The sequence below is a fragment of the Alligator mississippiensis genome, chromosome 15, assembly GCF_030867095.1.
Source record: "Alligator mississippiensis isolate rAllMis1 chromosome 15, rAllMis1, whole genome shotgun sequence".
NCBI classification, from domain to species: domain Eukaryota; kingdom Metazoa; phylum Chordata; order Crocodylia; family Alligatoridae; genus Alligator; species Alligator mississippiensis.
The window spans coordinates 2704041-2723290 of record NC_081838.1 but is presented as its reverse complement, the minus strand read 5'-3'; the positions used below and the strand labels follow the sequence as shown (position 1 = coordinate 2723290).

Here is a 19250-nt window from a genome sequence, read left to right as displayed (position 1 = left end):
TGAGAAGAAGGAGCCGAAGACAACTTGAGAGAACAGGAATTGAGGGAGAAAGATGTATTTTCCTCCTAGCAATTGTCTGGAAGTAATCGAAGCCGGTGCGGGCTTCAGCCCGAGACAGCACAATGGGGATGCTTCATTGTGCAGAGAGCGCTTGGGAAACACAAAAGGATAATTTTATCTTACATCTCTCTTTTCAAAACCGAACGTCTGGAGATCGGGGGATACGGGATGGATGAGACCGGCCATGTTTCCATGTAATTAAAAGAATTGAAAACTTTGCGTCTAGTCGGCGGTCAGGATGGACTCATTAAGGCTTTGCGTTAGCCCCCGGTCTTGCTTCAGAGACGTACAAGTCATGGGAAGCGGTCGTCAATTAAGGCCAAGGCCGCTAACGTGGGGCAGTCGCCGGATTTGGCGTTGAGAAACGAATCGGCCCGTGCGTAAGAGCCGGTAGCTGTCTCCGATTCACTGCGGAGACACCCGGACAGGGAGCCTCGTCCTCTTTCTCTCGCCGGGGCCTGGTCCAAGCACTAAGATGGAAAGAAAGCTCATCCGGCTATTTTTATGCCCCGATGCAGGAGCGGTGTGTTGTATTGGGCACCTCAGGTCCTCCTCGCTAGGCATTGCAAAGACTGACTCGCCGCTCTCCTCTGCAGCGGGTGTGAGCACGCGTAGCCGTGTAAAGGGGGTGCAGGAAGCTGCTGTTGCGGTTTCACGGCACTTCGCCTCCGGGTTTCTGGGGCACGCGCCCAAGTCTTTCCGGCGGGCAGTGACACGCTCCTCGCAGGGGTTTGAACGGTGCCCGCTCTACCGGCGGCAAAACCCACACGTCCGTCCTTATGCTGTTTGTTTTCCGCCTGGTTGAACTGGTCAAATCATTCAAACGGTGGAACAACACGCAGCGGCGAGCGCGCTAACGGCTCTGGAGGTGGTGATTCAGCTAAAGTGGGCAGATACATCACGGGAGCGCTGCCTGCCAACCCCCTCTCTGGGGAAAATCGATGAGGAAATGGTGATAAACAGACGCCACCACCTACCCTGCGCCGACGTGTTAATAAATTGTTCGAGAAAGCCCTCGGCTCCGGAGATGGACAGCGAAAGATCAGGCGTGCGAGTGTTTAGCAGCTGTGTACCCCGGCAGCAGAGCAGCGTCCACGGCTCTGCACCACGAGCCATCGTTTGCTCCCCCCGATCTGCTACCTGAGAGGGGCCTCTGGGCAGCGGGAGCGAGCCCGCTAGCAAGGGGGGAGCGTGGGAGCGTAGCGCTGGAAGGGCCGCTGGTGCCCCTTTGGGTCCCCGAAGATAGATAATTCCCTCCCCTTGCTCTCTTGGTGCCATGGGCTATTAGTTTGCAGTGAATATCTGAGTTGTTATCAGTTAACAGTGGAGGTCACCAACGGGCAACAGCAGCCTCGGCGCTGGACCAGGCTAAACCTCTGAGTCTGCAGAGGCGGCAGCTGTAATGCATTTGATGGAGCCTCTGATAAGGTGTCTCTTCTCTGCCTTTTGCTTAGATGCAGGTAAATAAAACCGGCTTGCTGGACCTTTGAGGACAGAGGGAAGAAAGGCAGAGAGCACAAGAAGGCAGGTCGGACTCCCTCCTCCGGGCTTTGCAACTCACGGTACGGAGCTGGTCTCACCCGGAGAAGACTCCCTGTTGTTGCGTAGTGTCATGGCTGATTTGCCCATCGCCCCGCACTTTTGTGCGTCCGTGTACACCGTCTTGGCATGCAGTGCTCCTAGATGGCAGCGGTCCTGTTTATACCTGTGCAGCGTGTGTGCAAAATGAATGCACACGGTCCTGGGCAAGGGTGACGGCATCTGATCTGTAGTTTTCTGCAGCTAGGGCTGCACGTTGGATGTGGCTGTGCAGTGCCCAGCATGTGTGGGCCCCGTCCTCCTGGCGTGCTCCTCTACCGCCAGTGCAAACAGTGCTTTTACTGTCACGAGAGCATCACAGACGTGCGGTTACCGAGACCCGGTTCCCCATTCTCCCTGTGCTGCGTGCCGTCATTTATCCCAGTGTGTACCACGCTACTAAATCTGGTCGGTAGCCTTTCACACCCAGTTTGCACTTGTGCAAATGATTGTACAGGTGCAGGGCCTGGAGAATCAGCCCCCACGTGGTTTCGGTTTCTTCTCTTATAATTCAAGCAGCAAGTGAAATAGGATTTTCAGAAGACTGACCAGCTGTTGAAGGCATTCGTGGGGTAGGAGCGAGTTTCCCGGTCTCAGAAGTGCTTGGAGTTTGGCATAACTTCTGTTATGATCATATGGAGACCCCCCCCCGGCCTCTGCGTGGAGGTCAGGACCCGTGGTTAAAGAGATGGGCTCTGCCCCAAAGGCCTTGCAGTCTGAACGGAGGAGACGGAGGCCAGATGGCAGGAGGAAACGCAGGCGGGTTCAAACCACCCACCAAGCCATCCTGCCTGTCTCACTCACTTCCCACAGGTTAATTTAAATGACTCCGCTCCATATGTGCTCCACTGCTAATGGCAGACAAGTGAAAGCACCCAAGTGGCTTTGACTGAAAGCTCCCAGAAGGCAAAATCCCAGGGGAGGATTAACAATACTTACAGGACATAAAAACCCTTCCTGCGCCCTGTCTCAGCCTGACGTGACACCCCACTGGGTGACAGAGCTCAAGCTTAGTACAAAAGGCTCAGCAGCTCCCGTCAGTGGCAATCTCTTGGCAGGGAGGGATGTTTCTGTGCTGTGTAATGCTGCCGCCTTCCCAACCAGAATGCAAAAAACCCCCCCGAAAAGACCAGCTCCTGTTTTCAATGCAGAGAACAAGAGATAAAACCTTGTTTTCCCCTTTTTTTTTAAATTTTTAACCAACGGTGCTCATTGCATAGGCGCACACAAGGCACTCGGGCGAGCTCTCCCCTCCTGGATTTTAGCCGGCGTCATAAATAATCAGGATTCATGTCATGCCCAAGCTCTGAACGCAGCAGAAATTTCCGCAGGAGGGCTCGGGCTGTGCTAACCTGAAGGCACGGGGCAAAACCAGTTTGTGTTTGTAATGGCCTGAGTTTAGCTCAGTCGAAATAAACACTTTATCTCTTAATTGGGACCAAACTTAACGCCTTTAAGGGGTTTGCTCGTGCTGTCGCAAAAAGTCCAGCGGGCATTTCCAAAGATTTTGGTCAAGCTGTTATCTCCGTCGGAGGATGCCTCCTCTTCTGCTCCCGCGGACTGAAGCCGCAGGGGGTTTCGCTCTCGACTTCAAAGGGAGCGGGGTGGTCCCGGGGGCCGACCCGGGGAAATGGCGATTTTAGCCCTACGCGCGAAGACGCGTCACGAAACGTTCACGATAAAAATAATCCGGCCACGCTAAAAATAAAACGTGTCGGAGGTGGTCTAATTTACCACGATGAATCAAAATCTACCACCGTCAAAAGACGTCAGCGTGTATTTTCACAGGAGAAAGCGTCCCGCGCTGCATCCGCTAGGCCGTGCTGCCTCTCCTGGGTAACGTTAGCCGTGTGCATTCACGCGAATGGTTCGAAGCTTGCACCAACGCGTTGCCTTCAGGTTAGGAAGTTCAGCTGCTGTTTTCCTTCCCCCTTTTTTAAGCCCTGTTTCAAAGCTATGCGGATAAATATGACCTGGCAGCTTCGTCCGCTGGGGCTGCTTCCTGGGCACCTTCCTGTTGCTTTTAACACTGTTTAAACTTTAAAGCAAACATTATTTTCCCGTCAGTGAAAAAGCCGTGTGACTAGTTTCTCTCTTTTCCTCCTACCACGCTGCCTTTCTCTGTCTGTAACATTAAAAAAAAAAAAAGCAAAGAAGCCAGAAAATGCATCATTTTAAGTTGCCTGTTTCTTTCATTTTGTAGTAGCTGTCAGAATTTATTAAAAAATATAGCTGACTTGTGTCTTCGTTACCCTTACGATGGATCTGACACCTACTATCCAACCGCGGTTTATCCATCCATCGCATCTTGTTCTGCCATTATCGGCAGAAAGCAAGGGCCCTTCGCCATGGGTACGCAGCTCTTTTTTGGGGGACAGATGCTCCCAAAGCGCACGCCTCCCCTTTTGCTGGAAGCACGGTGGCAAGCCTTCGCGGTCCCCTACCCCCGTGTGATCGGAGCTAATAGGCGTTGGAAACCGGAGCGGCGCCTCGAGCGTCTGATCCTGCGCAGGTTGAACATTGTAATTAAGCCATTCTTCAAGCTGCCCATCAAGCCGTCTCTGAACCACAGAATGGAGATTTTAACAGAATTATCTGTGTAATCTTATTTCAGCCTCCTCTCGTCTCGGGTTTCCCTGCTATCCTTATAATTTGATTGCACCTGCTGCAGACTTTTAAACTCATCTGCCCCCCCTCTCCTTCAAAAGTGGATTCTGGGGGGGAAATATTACCCATTAACAGAGGCCAAGGTAACAAAGGCAATTAGGTCTTATTATGAATGAATTACTACGTAGGATTTAAAAAAAAAAAAAATTAAAGCTCTTTTTAATTTAAAAATTAGAAGGCTCTTCTCAAGCTGAAACTTCGTGAAATGAGTTTCTTGCCCCGGGGGGGTTCTCGCGGCTGAGTTTTGAGGAGGGAAAGTTTTGAAGAGCGGTGCGGTGGGCAGAGCTGTCGCCCGTGGGCTAGCCGCTAGAAAGGCGTACGTGTTTCTAACCTGGCGACACACCGATTTTTCCCGTCCCGTTTCGTAACGTGCGTACACAACACGCAGCGTGTCCAAGCGCCCCGCGAGCTTCGTGGTGCTCCTTTAACCAGAGGCATGGTTACCCCCTGCATGCCCACGTAGCCCGCATGCTCCTCTTGTCCCCCGCGGTGCCCGGCAGAAGAGGGGCCTGGCGATGCCCGCCGTAATAGCTGCCGGTTGACTTGGATTTACTTCTGGCACGCGTGGACCACGCTGCCGGAGGACAGCTACAGACCCTCGTTGCCAAGAAGCCTCCGAAAGCAGAGGTGTTTTTGCACAAAACGCCATGCCAGTTCTCCGACGTGGCAGAGGCTCGGCCCCGACAGCAGCCTGACAGCTCCCGGGAGGCTGGGGGGCTTCACGTAGCAGGCGGTGAAGGAGATTCCTGACTCCCCTACCTCTCTAGGTAGGGATGGTAGGATGCTGCCCTCATTCGGGGTCCGCTGTTGCTTGCCCCCAGTGTCGAAGCATAGTAAGAGGTGCCCGGCCCATAGCCGCGGGGGAGCAATGCCCCCGGTCTGCGCTTCCCTCTGCAGACCGGGAGCCAGGCAGATGCAGCGTCCCAGCCTGCTTCACGACATGCCCTGGGAGCTGCTGTCTCCCGCTGCCTTCGACAGATGGTGTTACACCACGAGTCAGGCCCTTCGTCTGGCTCTGCCATCCCGCCCGCCCGCTCTTCTCTCCTAGCAGCGGGCTGAGACGCGTCTCCCTCCCCACCTCCGAAACCCCCCAGCTCGCACGCCCTGCGCCTTGCGACTCGGTCTGTAGATGCACACAGAAGCACGACCCCTCGAAGGTACGTGGGGGCGCAGACCCCAGGCCTGTCCGTCCTCCGTCCGTTCAAGTAGAAATCACGTGTATCTACGCTCCGCGTGGTTTCCCAAATACAGTCTCAATTTCTGCATCCTACTAACGACACCCACCCCCGACCTTTTGAGAGAGATGTGCAAGCTAGTCGGTGGTGGAGACAGAGGCAGTGTGAAATGCTGTCTGCACGAATTGGCATGTTCTTTAGGATTATTTCCAGGCTCCTGGGAGGTGCCAGCACCTTCTGGAGGCCAACCTCGCTCTTGGGGTCAAATGCACCTGTGCATACGGGGCTGGGAATGCTCTGGACCGTCACCCACAGGTACACGTGATCCTAAATTAGCACCGTTAAAGTGCAAGCCAAGCTCTGTGAGGCAGCTAGGGATCCTGAGCCTTGCAGCCACCTTGTAGCTCAGACCTGACGGCGAGCGACTTTGTCTTGCTCACTTCAGCGATCGTTTGAGCGATTGTCTTCATCGCGGCCACCCTGCGAAGCCGAAGCAAAGCATAACATTTGGGTCACCTTTGAAAGGAGAGGTTACCGCGTTTGTACGGGTGGATTTATTTTTCCCGACCGCCAGAGGAAGGAAGCAAAACTGTCGGTGCTGCTGGGGGAAGTCAGGTGAAGTCTCCTCCGGCGCGGGAGGGTTTTTGTCTCCGGCTGTTGTAGCCACTGGACCTTATTGTAGTGGAAGGGCCCTCTCGAGAGCGTCCGCGCCAGTCCCCCTGCGCTCGGGCAGGAAAGACGGCTGGAGTCAGGTCACCCCGGCGAGGCGCTGTTTGAAGATACCCAGAGTTGGTGATTTGTGGCGCTGGTACGAGTAGCACAGCCGAGCCCACAAGCACGTTGCAGGTCGTTCCTCCCCGGGTGGAGCACTTTACACCGCTCGGCGTGAGCACGATCCCCCATAATTTGGTGTCACCTGTGAGCCGCGCTCCTTCCCCAGATCCCAGGACCGCGCACCGTGCTGCAAATGCTCCCATCATTTACTTCCCACCTCCCAGGAGTCCCGATTCCCAGCCGTCCCTGCTCTCTCTCATGCCCTACTTCCTAGGCTGGCAAGACAATTCAGGAGCGCTAACAGCCGGTTCTCCGCTCTAACCACTAGGCCAGCTGCTGCGATGCCTCAGCTCTCTTTAGCATTAGCGGCAGGCCCGAGGTAGGCTTTTTCACGTCTGCTTTTTCTTGGCCGATGCAGATCTTGGAGCCTCAAACGCTGGGAACAGCAGGGCTCTCCGAGACGGAGGGCTTGGAAAGAGGATCTGATTGCCTGGGCGGACCCGGATTGTGTACACGCAGCGCGCAGAGCAGGCCGCAGGGGAGGATTGTCAGATTCGCACATTTGCATCGTCCCAGACGGGGGCGGAGCGGGGATTCGGCGTTATCTATTGTACAGAACAGGAGCAGAACGGGCTGGCGGTGTCATCCAGCACCTGTCACGGCTTTGTTCGCTCCCGTGTAGACGGGCGTTCGGAGCGATGACAAGGCTGGCATTGTGGGACTTTCGTAATGGGGTAATTCGGGGCGCTGCAGTTACAGCATCTTTCAAAGATGACGAGCGTTTGCAGGAGGGAGCCGGGGAGATTCACATACAGCTTAAGGAACTGTATCCACCTCGTCTGGGAGGGACCCGTTTATTAGTATAACCTTGGCAAAGGGAAAGACCGAGGCCACACATGAGTGTGACCGCTGGGGAGAGTCGTGGAGCAGGGAAGTCGGCCAAGAAGGACCCGCGGCACGAGGGGTGCCGAGCCACGGACGTGGTGCAGCTCCCTCCCCCGGTAACAGCACGGCTCGGGCACGTCTGCTGTCTAGCAGGTGAGGACCTGGAAAGGCTGGGGGGCCGCCCGGCTCCTTTAACCGTGGCCGTGGAAAAATATTCAAACTACACCGAGTTAAGAAGGGGAGAGGAATCACCGCACGGTAACCGCCTTCCCGCTTTGAGCCCGCAGTACGGGCAAGCTAAATGGGCACGGCGGTGAAACCGGGTCAAGTTACTGCGCGGCTCAGCTTGCACTTGCCGTGGAGTCAGAGTGGGCGCGGGGATCAAATTTAGGTGCGACTTGCCTAAGTTTGCCACTTTTCTGCACATTAAGGGCATGCATGTGTAGACGCGCGTCCTTAAAATGCATTAACTTAGGCTAATGCGCATTAAAGTGTCACGTGTAGACCCGCCCAGTTGCTGCTTGTTAGCAGCCAGAGTTTGGCCCATGCAGCAGCTTCCTACACAGGAAGGAAGAAAAGCAGGACATAGTCTCGGTCGTCTGCTGGTTTAGAAAGAGCTGCCCGGCGAGACCAGCACAGGTGCATCTGCGAAGACAGCGATCAGAGCCTCTCCAAGGGGAAAGAAAGGCCCGGAGGAGATTTGGGAAGGAATTTGCTCTCTTCCAACCATGTCCAGAGCCAAAACTCCCCAGCGACTGCAGAGGTCATGGGCTTTTGGGACCAGTGCAGCGTGGCATGCCCTCCATCCCAAACCCCACTCAGATTGTAAAATCCTCCCAGTGCTTTTCTGCGGGCTTTGTGTCCCGCTGATCCTCGGTGATGGATCCTCATTGACGGAGACGAGCTGGAGAAAGCCGAACACTTTGCAGACATTTCTCTTATTGAAGGCAGACTTCAATAAGATCCAGTATAGGATCCGATAGGCAACCTCTGCCCCGCGAGGGCCAGAGGACACGCTTCAAGGACACCCTCAAGGCAAACATTAAGTGTGGTATTGACACCGCAGATAGGGAAAGACTAGCCAGGACGGCTACATGGTGACGCTAATTAGCACCCGTGGTAGAGGTAGACCCTCTTCTTTGGGAGTCGGAGCGCCCCGATGTTCCCCTTCGCCAGATCCATATTGCAACAGCGCGAGTCCCCTAGCAGGGCGCGGGAGCGCCTCAGGCCTCGTCCACGCCTAGGCAGTAACCACACAAACAGCATTGCCGAGGCGAGGAGGTAAAGGTCTGGAGACAACTGCACTGGGTCAACTGCACACAGCTAGCCCAGGAAGAAACCACCTTGCTCCTGGAAGCGATTCCCTGGCCTGGGACCAGGGTACAAGAGCCCAGACCAGCGCAGATGAAAGGGGTCGAGTCACGTCATTGCAATTTCCCCCCGGAGGCAGCCGGGGGTTTTGGTGGGGTGCCCTGCGGGGACGAGTTCAGTACTAATATTGCTGCTTTGGATAGGTGTGAACATGTTGTCTGTACTGAAATAGGTATCCTGGCACAACCGCTAGCGTGGAGGTGGCTACGCGCTGCACAGCACCCCCAGAGCAATGTGACTGGTTTTCCTCCGCGGAAATAGCAATGCCAGGGTAATTGCCCCCGTCTAGTTTGAGGTGGCACCTCTTCTGCGTTCAGACCTTATACCCTATAGGCAAGGGGCGTAGGGCCTTTCAGCACAAGGCACCTCTGCATTGCTAGAGCAGCCTCCGCGCTCTGCATGTCCCCCACCTGGAAAAAAGACGTCCCTGTGAAACTACGCCAGGCCTTAGCGGTCCAAGATAAACCAGTAGGTCCAGTTTGAGAGAGCCCATGCCCAAAGGCAGCCTCCATTTAACGTGCTGGCAAGAGGCAAGGCAGCGCATCTGTGATGTGCGAACAAGAAAGGGTTGACATCGGGGCCGTCCGCACAACTGCCGGGGTGTAAAAGCAGCGTGAGAATAGAGGAAGCCCCAGGTCTTTTCCTTGCACCCATAATGCTCTGTGTGTAACGCTCTGAGCAGGCTCCTCACAAGTTTATCTCGTGCTACCTGATCTCCCTTAATTGTGGGAGCTTTCTCAGAGGCCTCTATCTTCCTGAGCTGCCTATTGCTGAGGACGGCAGCTAATCTCTTTGCTGATGGGAAAAACTCGAGGATTTGGCCGGATCATGCTAAGATGGCTTTTTACTATTTGAACTTTCTGTCTGGAGCTGTGTGCTCAGAAGGTACTTTAAGTAATAAAGGTGATGCAGGAGCCGATAGCAGAATTGCTTTCCTGTCGGGAAATGGAGTTGCATTTATCAAAATACATCAGCGGCGATAACCTGGAAATAGTACAGCCTGTATTTCTTGGGATGAAAAAGCAGAGTGAACACACTGTGCGATGGTGGGAGGGTGCAGCGCGGCGCCGGTACGCCTTGCTTCCCTTGTTCAGATTAGTTCGGTATCTTCTGCTGCAAGGAGGAATTGCACAGAAGAGCAAGCCAGTCAAGAAGAAAAAGGCAGCGGAGAGAACAAGAGCAGCTGCTTTTTCTCTCTGTGATTTTACGTCTGTAGACATTGGTGTGTGTTGTTATTAGTTAATAGCATGGGCTATATTACCATTAGGGGGAGGAAGGATGAGGCCAGCAGAGATGCCTGACCTATGGCTTGGAAGGCTTGGTTTTCAGTCCCTGCTCTGCCACTGACTCCGCTGTGACCTTGGGCAAGTCACTTGACATCTCTGGGTGTACCAGTAATGCTCGATCTCCGACGGGTGTTGTAGACAGGAGCAGAGACGGAGATTGCCACGGCAGGCGACGCTACCCACACAAACTCTGGCCCCGGAGCATGCGGTCCGCCCAAAGCTGAGAGCGCCGGCCACGCCGGGCAGTGGTGCAGCGACAGCATTGAAAGGGAAGGTGAGAGTCTCCTGATAACATCCCGGCCGTGAAGAGCCATCTTCTACCAGAGCTGCGCTGCTGGTCCCGCTGGAGCAGGAAATGTGGCTGTGCAAACAGAAACCCAATTGCTACTGGGCTAGGAAACGTGCTGTATTGCACTTCCCCTTCCTTTCCCCAGCCCCCTCCCCGCATTTTGTCCCCGAAATCCAAGTGTGTGCTTCACAGCATCATTCACAGGACTGCGCAGGCCGGCACGTTTTTTCCCCTCTGATTGTGACCACTGGCTTTTGAAGGCAGGACCCAACGGGGGTCTTCCAGCAATTGCTGCAATGCTTGAATTCATTTACTGCCTTGAAGGCCAGCGCTCAGAGAGCGCAGCGCTGAGCACGTAATCGCTGCCGTGATGGACGATGCACCAAGAAGATAATAAGACTGGTATTACCACTACACACGATGGAGTTACTCTTTACCAAAAAGGCAAAGCCTCGTATTTTGGCCTTGGAGGCTCTGGTTCGCTCCCGGCCGATCGATGCCTTTCACAAAGAAACCCGCGTCGTGGATGTGAAGACCCCCAAACCATCCCCCAGCCCCAGATAAGTTGTTGCAATGCTCAATTCATTGCAGGTGTTAGGAACTTGCAGGAGTCTGGTTTTGGCCCAGCTTGCCTAGCTTGGGTTGCCCAGGCCGGTAACGACAACACACAACACGGCTGAGCAGGGGAGAGGACGCGGCTGATAGCACCAGCGGGAGACAGCTTTTCCCACCCCTCTTCACTCTGGGGGGATGCGCGGCGGCTTTTTGGCATATCCACATCAGGGGGACTGGAAGAAGAGGGAAGCGACTAATGAAAATCAAGCATAACACGCATGAGAAAAGGCACGTAAGAGCTCAGACAGGCAGTGCCTCCTGCAACGGCAGCACCAGGCAGATATCCTCCTTTTCCTGCTACGTGTTCGAGCGAGGCAGAGTCTGGTTATTAAACAGGGTATTCATCGTGCCCAGACCTGTGCGATTCCTCAGGGCGCCGAGGGAAAACGGGTGCAAGAGCAGGTCTCCCGAAAGCATGCAGCCACGCTGCCGCCCTGCGATAAGCGCACACATCTGCTCTCTGGGTCGCACGGTTCGTGGCATGTCTGACGTGCCTTATTCCCACGGCAGTAACATTTTGATGTGCCTTATTCCCGCGGCAGTAATGCTCCCCTCGAAGCAGACGTCCCGGGTGGGTGGAGCAAGTAATGCGTGAAACGATAAAAGTGCCCTTGGCATGGTGCGCGTACCTGGGCTTTCTCCCTTCAGTGGCAGACTGCGCGTACCTGCGCGCACAACCTGCGGGTTTTAAATGCAACCACTCTGGGCATGTCCACATGTGCAATTAGGGTGGAGGCATAAACTCCGGTGCATTCACGCTGGAGTTTATTGCTCCTGGGTGTCACATTTGCACGCGTGCCCGGGACCGCAGCACGCTGAGCCCGGCTCAGTGTCCTGTGGAGGGGCTGGCTGGCTACATGAGAGGGCTACCGTGTGGGCTAGCCAAGAGGCAGCCCCCTCACTATAGCACCCTTGTGCCCCGGCCAGCCCCATCAGCATCTGCACGTGCATTGCGGCGGAGCAAATAACTCCACTGTAGGACAGTGCTTGTGTCCGGCAGTGCTATCCTACGGTGGAGTTGATTAGGTTACTCCAGCCTAATAGCACCGCACGTGCAGATGGTGACATTTTACCTCGGAGTCAGCTCTGCAGTAGACGTCTCGTGTAGATGCACCCCCTCACACCTATATATACATAGGCAGGTGCGAGTATTTTTCTGCCTACCCCTAGAAAAAGTTGGGAAGGAGAAAATGCATGCTTTGAGAGGGAATCTATGTTTCCACATGGTAAAAAATGTCCATGGAGAGATTTGGAAAGGAAACTTTTCTGTGCCAAAACCCCCCCAAAAATCCTATGGGAGAAAGCCAGCTTTGGGCAGGGGCTATAGCCCCGGTTATTAGGCGTTCAACATGACTGCCTCGTGGCTTAATTTACCTACAGGTGAATAATTGGGAGCCCTCCTGGGCGCCTCAGAAATAGCTGGTGTCACCCCAGAAAAGCTCGAGCAAAGCCTTTGTAGCCGGTTGATATGAGAGTTTGTGCAGAAAGCACTTTGTGAGCCTGCCGGATGAAAGGCCCAGAAGGCATGCAAGATCAACTCTCCTCCTAATAAATACAAGGGCTTCGTGGCCGGTTTCTCTGTAGTGAATTAGACACCGCGCCGCACTTGTAGATTAATTGGGTCTCTGATCCACTCCGTCTCTTTCCTGACTTTTCTGCGAGCTCTTCCCAGCCTGAGATCAGAGCGCTCGTTCCTCCCGTCTCTGCAGGCCGCCAGTCTGTGAAAACACGGCGCGTTTACCGAACACGGGCATCGCTCCTGGTCAAGTCTCCCCTTTGCAGCGGGCGCAGGATCTGGAAGGAGCGGGGGAGGCAGGGGTGCCGCTCCAGGGTGCGTGCTCCGCCACTGCGACCTGCCGAGACCCTTGAATTTCAGGGCCCCGATTCTCCACTCCGCGACACCAGCTTGCCGCTGCTGCTGACCTCGGCACAGAGCCGTGCCGCTCTCACCGAAAGGCAAATTATGCCCGGTGAGCCCCCTAATGCTCGCAGCGTTTGGGGTCCGGGCTCCGAGTCACTTGCACCCATCGTGTGTCCTCTTTGCTCCTCCCGTTCACCTGGGCAGGAGAGTTGCACCTGGCCCAGGTGGGCTGTGGTTCTTTAACCCTCTTAAACTTACCTTACCTGGGACAGGAAACCCCCCTGGAGTGAAAAGTGCTCGCAGACTAGAGGAATGGGGCCGACCTTTGGAGACAGCTATGTAGGCAAACGGGTCTTCAGCATCAGGCAGCAAAGGATGAAGTAAAAGAGGGTTTAGAGGCAGTTGAACCGGTGCGGGAATGAGCAGGAGAGCCCGGGCCCTGAAAGGTGTACGGGTCCTCTCCGTTACATAAAAGCTTTCAATTCGGGACTGCAGGAGGGCACGCGGATCTCTGAAACGGGGCACGGCCTGCTCAAGGGAAAGCCAGAAAAGCAATGCTGGCCGGGCTTCTGGCAGCCGGTTTCTCTGGGACGTGAATCCTGGGTTATGGAGAGCCTGTCATGCAGACAGCGTTTGCTTTCAGTCGTTGAATATTGCATGCGTGCGGGCTCCCCGGTGGGAAAACCACATGATTGTTTTCATTAAACTTTATGCTTTTTTCATTATTCTGTCAATTGGCCGTTAAAACAGGGAAGCTCTGATTTTTTCCCATTTTTTTGCCGGGTCCGCCTGGCTGCCGGTCGGAGGGCACCGGGCACCGGATGAACCCGCCAGCCGAAGGACAGGCACGCGGCTTTCGGAAACCTTGCACGAGCAAGAACGGAGGATTATTACTTCCCAGGCCTTGCCACTTGTAATGTAACAGCTTTATCATTTCAACTTCTTTGGGGAGGCAAAAATCCCACTCCTGGATGGTGAGGAATAAAGCAAATCCTGCCTCTCTGTGGAGGAGCCCACCACAGGCCTCACGTTTTGCGGCGATGTGATATTACAGGCGGATATAATGAGTTTTCAGACTGACAGCTGAGCTGTATGTACTAATGCAATGTACACCCCCGTGTCTCTGAGTGTACAGATAAGGAAAGGTAATCTTATTTACCTCCTAACTCCTGGGTCTCTGAGACTTTGGGAAGTGCTGAACTCATGGAGACCATTAATCCCTCCAGTCGTGAAGAGGGTCCCTACAGGAGGGGTTTCCAAAGCCGCTCCGTGCTGCAAGAGCTGCTTATAAGGGGTTTGGTTTCTGTGACCAGCGTTTGACTCGCCACGCACCCCGGTTTGCCCGCACCCCGCACGAGCGACTCCTCTTCAAGTTGCTTTTAATAGAAAAATCTGTTTGCCCTTGAGTATTTTTAATAGAAGAAAGGATTGGCAATGTGGTTGTGCAACGAGGCACTTGGTATCTGCTTGTAAAGACCCAGCGAGGCTCCTGGTGTCGCGTGCTGATCACCGTCACGTGACTCCAGGAAACTTTCCAGCTTCCCTATCGGAGAAATATGCATTTTTAAGTCTTGTGGTTTCCGAGAAGAATGGGAGAGTGCAAATAATCAGCGCTCCGTTAAAAACCGCTGCCGTTTTAAACGTAGTTTCCTCTATTTTGGGATGGGGGAGATGCAGGGTGCTGCTGGCACGTGTCTTTGGTACGCTTCAGGTTGCCATTGCTGCAATGCAACCCCCTTGTTTCCAACTGCCTTCGTCCCAGTTCAAACTGGTAAAACTGATGGTAGAGGCAAAGACCCCTGTAAACTGGTGCTGTGGTTCTCCCTCCTGAATCAGCACTATCACCGGAGCATCGGAAGTTGGGAGACCGGTTCCTGGGGTCATAGGTTTTTCAAGGCTAGAAAGGACCTTTGCTCTTGGGGGCGCTTGTACACGGTACGCGTTGTGCAGATCAAGAAAGGGCACTAAAAATCGCCGTTTTGCTAGGCTAGTCACGTGTGAAAATACACACTGATGTCTTGATATCATGGCAGATTTTGATTTATCGAGGTAAATTAGACCACCGCCAGCATGTTTTATTTTTAGCGTGGCCAGTTGTTCCAGCAGGATTATTATTATCACGAGAGTTTTGTGACGTGTATCGTCAGCCAGCGCCCCCAGCACTGCCCCCGTACTGTGCCCAGGGATAGCGGGGACCGACCCATCTCTTCCAGAAAGGTGGCCTTGGTGTCGAAGACATGAAGTGGCATCTGCCCACTTTCCCTGATAGCTAATTCCAGCGTTACACGCGTGTGCCTCATTTCTGATTTGAATCCATGTCGCTTTAATTCCAGCCATTGGCTCGTGTTACGCTTTTCTCTGCAAGGCTGTTGAGTCCTGCCGCGCCTGGTATGTGCTCCCTGTGAAGGTGCCCGGACCCTGTAACCAAGCCATCTCTCCAGCTCCTTCCTGGGAGGCTGAATGCTGTCCTAAGTCAGGGATGGGCCTGGCATCCCCACGGTCCAGCTTGCACAGGTGCTGGCCCCGGCCTCCCCAACCCACCCTGGGGCAGAATATGGCTCCAATTATTGGCGGTGCATGCTGCTGCCACGTGCGCCACGCCATGCTACACCCCTTTTTTAATGGTGGGTTGGTTTCTTTTGACACCAGGATGTTCCTGGTGTCAAAAAACCCCACAGTGTCGCAAATTAGCAGTGCAGTGAATGGGTGCACGTGCGCCGCATGCGGTTTGCAGCACCTCAAATGGGTTTGAGACGCCGCAAACCGCACGTGCGCACTCGTGGGAACATGCCTGGGTGTCTAGGGGCAGGGAGCTGATTTTCACTCTGAGCCTGGCTTGCAGCTGTGCAGGATCCCAGCGCTGGGGTTGCTTCAGACGACTCCAGAGTAACCTGCCGTTTCATCCACCTGCCTGCAGGCCCTGGGGGTGTGGGGCCTCGGAGACCCCATCAGCGCAGCAGGCCTCTTGCAGCGTGGGTGACTTCTTGCCGCACGGCACTTCGTTATTTCCAGCATGTCCTATTATAATTATCTGGGGGTTTGCAGAGAGTCCCCCCCCCCCCCCTTCCCTAGGCCCAGGCTCTCCCTTTGTGGCAGCTGCTGCAGCTAAAAATACCCAGCTCTGAAGAACACAAGGAGTCAAGCGCATTTGTACGTGATGGCTGGCATGGAGGCTGGGGAGGAGGCACGGGAAGAGCCTTTGCAGGGAGATCAGTCCCTAACGAATCCCCACAGGGCTCATTAATAAAGATGAACAAGGCAGGGCTCCTAACTCTGCATCCTCGGAGGACAGGAGTCGGGGAAGAAGCCTCTTTTCTCTGCATGCATATGAATTAAAGTCTCTGGTTCTGGAACGGCACCGTGCAAGGACACGGACCACCAAGCCCCAAGTTCCCTGGTAATACCAGCATTATTATTTCAACATGGCAGCATCCAGAAGTCGGGTGCTCTTGTCGAGAAGGGACAACCCTTGTTTCGGGCAGCATACAGATAAGGACCGGCAGAGGCTAGGAGGCAGGGAGCATTTGGGAATTTATAGGTATTTAATCAAACAAGTAACATTTTTACGCTCCCATCCGCAGTTTTCGTTGTCAAGCATTATCCCAGCCTGGAAGGAGTCATGCCGCGTTCTCCCAATGGACATGTCAGAGAAAGGAGCCCTTTCTCACGAGTGAGGCTGTATTTTCTATGCCAGTTACTGAAGATGGCGTGCGCGTTGGGCCCTAGTTGTGTTGTGCACTGTGCAGACCCCCTGCCCCAACCAGGTCACCGTTTGGATAGCGAAGGAAAAGGGTGAGAATCGTAGAAAATGAGGGTGGAAGGGACCTCAGGAGGTTGCAGCTCATCCAACCCCTGCTCCAAGCAGGACCAGCCCCACCTACATCGTCCCAGACACGGCTTTGTCTCCAAAACCTCCAAGGATGGAGACGCCACCTCCTCTCTGGTAACCCGTCCCAGTGCTGCACAACCCTCTGGACTGAGTGAGGAAGGGACTTGCCCAAGGCCAACCAGCAAGCCAGTGGCAGAGCCTGGGCTAGGCCGTGCACTGCTGACTCCCAGCCCCCAATCCTGCCGGCGCTGTCTCCATTTCCTCACGTTCTCTACACCCACAAAATACGTGGGTTTGCATCTAATTCATGCCTCTGTAGTTCTTCTTTGAATACTGTCCTTGAAGGTGAATCGGAGCTCAGAAGAAAACAGGTTGCTGTCTCAATCGTGTGTTTTCAGGCACAGGAGTTGCTTTCATTGCTGTTGTGTGTGTGTGTGTGGGGGGGGGGGGATTTATGTATCTTTAATTCTTGCTCCCCGTATGCCTGTCTTCCATAAGGAAGCCTTTCCATCATGGATTATAATGCAAAACTAGGGTAATTATAATTTATGAATTGTTAGCAGAGTACATACCTCGGAGAGGCCTTTTTCTTCGGTGTCTTGTACCACGGTATGTTCCACACTGTTCTTTATAACAGGTTCTTCCATATTCTCATTTCTGTTCCTCGAGTTGCAAAACCACAGGAGATTTATATCCAGCAATCTCCTGTTTTTTTCCAAGAAACTCCTTTGCCGCTCGGCCATTTACAGTATTGTCATTATGCCCTACACAATGGAGCTGTGTTATCGCTTGTTTAAATCAAGGTTTGCACTTTGGTGTGCCTATTCTTCTCCCATACCGTTCATGGGCTTCATTCGTTTTCAAAGTGACCTTGCTTCAGAGTAGCAGCGCAATAAAAATTACTGGGGAACGACAGAGCCCTTATTAATTAACTGGCAATCAGCCAAACGAGGCGGGTTGGCGAGCTGTTATTTTAAACTAATGCTGTTGGCTTTGTCCAGGCTAGCTTTTAATGGTGTGTTGCTGGAAGGCAATGGCGAAGGTGTTGCAGCGGTCCCGGGGACGCCGGGCAGCATGCATCTTCCCCCCGTTGGGGTGGGTCCGCGCGGAGCCATGCCCGTTGCAGCTGTGCTGGGGAGCCTGCTCGAGGAGATGCAGAGGGAGGGTTTTTCTGCCCCCCAGCTTTCGGGTGCAAACGCCCTTCGTCGGGCTGTACCCAAAAGCTCGCAAAGAAGAATTTTTCCAACTGTTTGAGTTGGGCTGATGAAAGATATCACTTCTCCCCGAAGAACCTCGTCAGCCTCGTTTTGTGCCTTGCGTTTTTGTGCAGGGGTTGTAGCGGAGACTTTGGGGGATCCTTGTACAAATGGTTGCCTGGAGCTGCAGGAGGGGGAACTCAACAGGAGCCAAGAGGCCTCGTCCAGCTATACGTGCCTACCTAATTCGATGGAAAACAAGGACAGGTGGTTTAATGCATCTCTCACCTGTTCTTGTTTGACCATGGCTGTATTACCGTAAAAACGGTAGCGCCCAATTTCCATATCCTGGTAGTGATCTCTGTGCAAAAATACATTCTTCCTGGAGTGAAAAGGTCACACATAACTACTCGAGTTTAGCTTCTGCACATGTTGAAGTGCATGTTGCAAGGTGTGTTATGTCTGTTCAAAAGTGGCTTTTTGAACTCGCACCAGCAGAGGAGGTGAGACAGAGGCTGGCTTTAATTTCATATTCTTGTACATCTCTGCCACTGCCAATCCAGCTGATTTCTCCTATGGCTTAGCAGTCTTTTGATTTTTTGGAGCTATGGAGGTTGTAGCGGGAAGGATCATCCTTAGGGAAAAGCATAAAGCAAGGGCAGTGGAGGGTATAAAAATCTTGCAGAGCATTTTTTATCATTATGGACCTTGAGAAAGAGAGTATATAAATGGTGCACAACTGTAGAAGGGGGACATGGGAGCAAAAGTTATATTCTCCTAATAGACGGGGCCATTATTATATCAATAAAGTGTTTTAATACATTGGCAGGACTCCTGCTCCCTTTCATTACCGCGTGACTACAATTTACGATAGTTTCAACCATAAAACGTAAAGAGTTTCTACTATAAAACACAGAGAAAGCCAGAGCAGGAACTTTTTCATTTAATTCTGTTTCCAATGGGCCTGAGCGCCTGTTTGTCAGTTGTGAACTCACTTCTGATTGAAACGCCTCGCTGTGCAAAGGGGCTGGCCCCAGGGCTGGCCATCCCAGGTTGCTGCGGCTATATTAGCTGCCACACGGTTGCCCTTCCCACCAACCTGTCTGTGGCAGAGGACACCAGGACAACCACAGCAGCTGGGCTTGAGCAAAGGGACTGCAGCCTCACGGGTTTAGAAGCCAGGAGCCTGTTCAGCCTTGAGGGCATCTTCCCTAACCCTTAGCTGTCAGTAGTTGGATGAGCTTCCCTTGGAGGCAGGTCATCCTGTGCCGCGACTGCACGGTCCATACTTGCACCGGGCTGTGAAGTAGCTGGAACTGGTCTCCCTCACAGGCTGACTCAACATCATAGAAAATGAGGGCTGGAAGGGACCTCAGGACATCACCTAGTTCAACCCCGCGCTCAGAGCAGGACCATCCCTAACTCCATCATCCCAGCCAAGGCTTTGTCTAGCTTGGGTCTTCAAAACCTCCAAGGATGGAGACTGCACCACCTCTCTGGGGAGCCTCTTCCAGTGCTTTACTACCCTCCCAGCGAGAGAGTTTTTCATAGCATCATAGAAAGTTAAGGTGGGAAGGGAGCTCAGGAGGTCACATCTCGTCCAGCCCCTGCTCCAAGCAGGACCAGCCCCAAGTACATCATCCCAGACACGGCTTTGTCTACCC

At 53.7% G+C, this 19250-nt stretch overlaps 1 long non-coding RNA gene across 1 annotated transcript in view; it reads right to left on the bottom strand.

The window, feature by feature from the left end:
• Window positions 1-18325, bottom strand: part of LOC109285113 (uncharacterized) — a 52533-nt gene extending 34208 nt beyond the window's left edge. Inside the window, exon 1 of the long non-coding RNA XR_002092784.2 lies at window positions 16963-18325. This is a non-coding gene — a long non-coding RNA (uncharacterized LOC109285113). The remainder of the gene's footprint in view (window positions 1-16962) is intronic.
• Window positions 18326-19250: the final 925 nt, after the last annotated feature.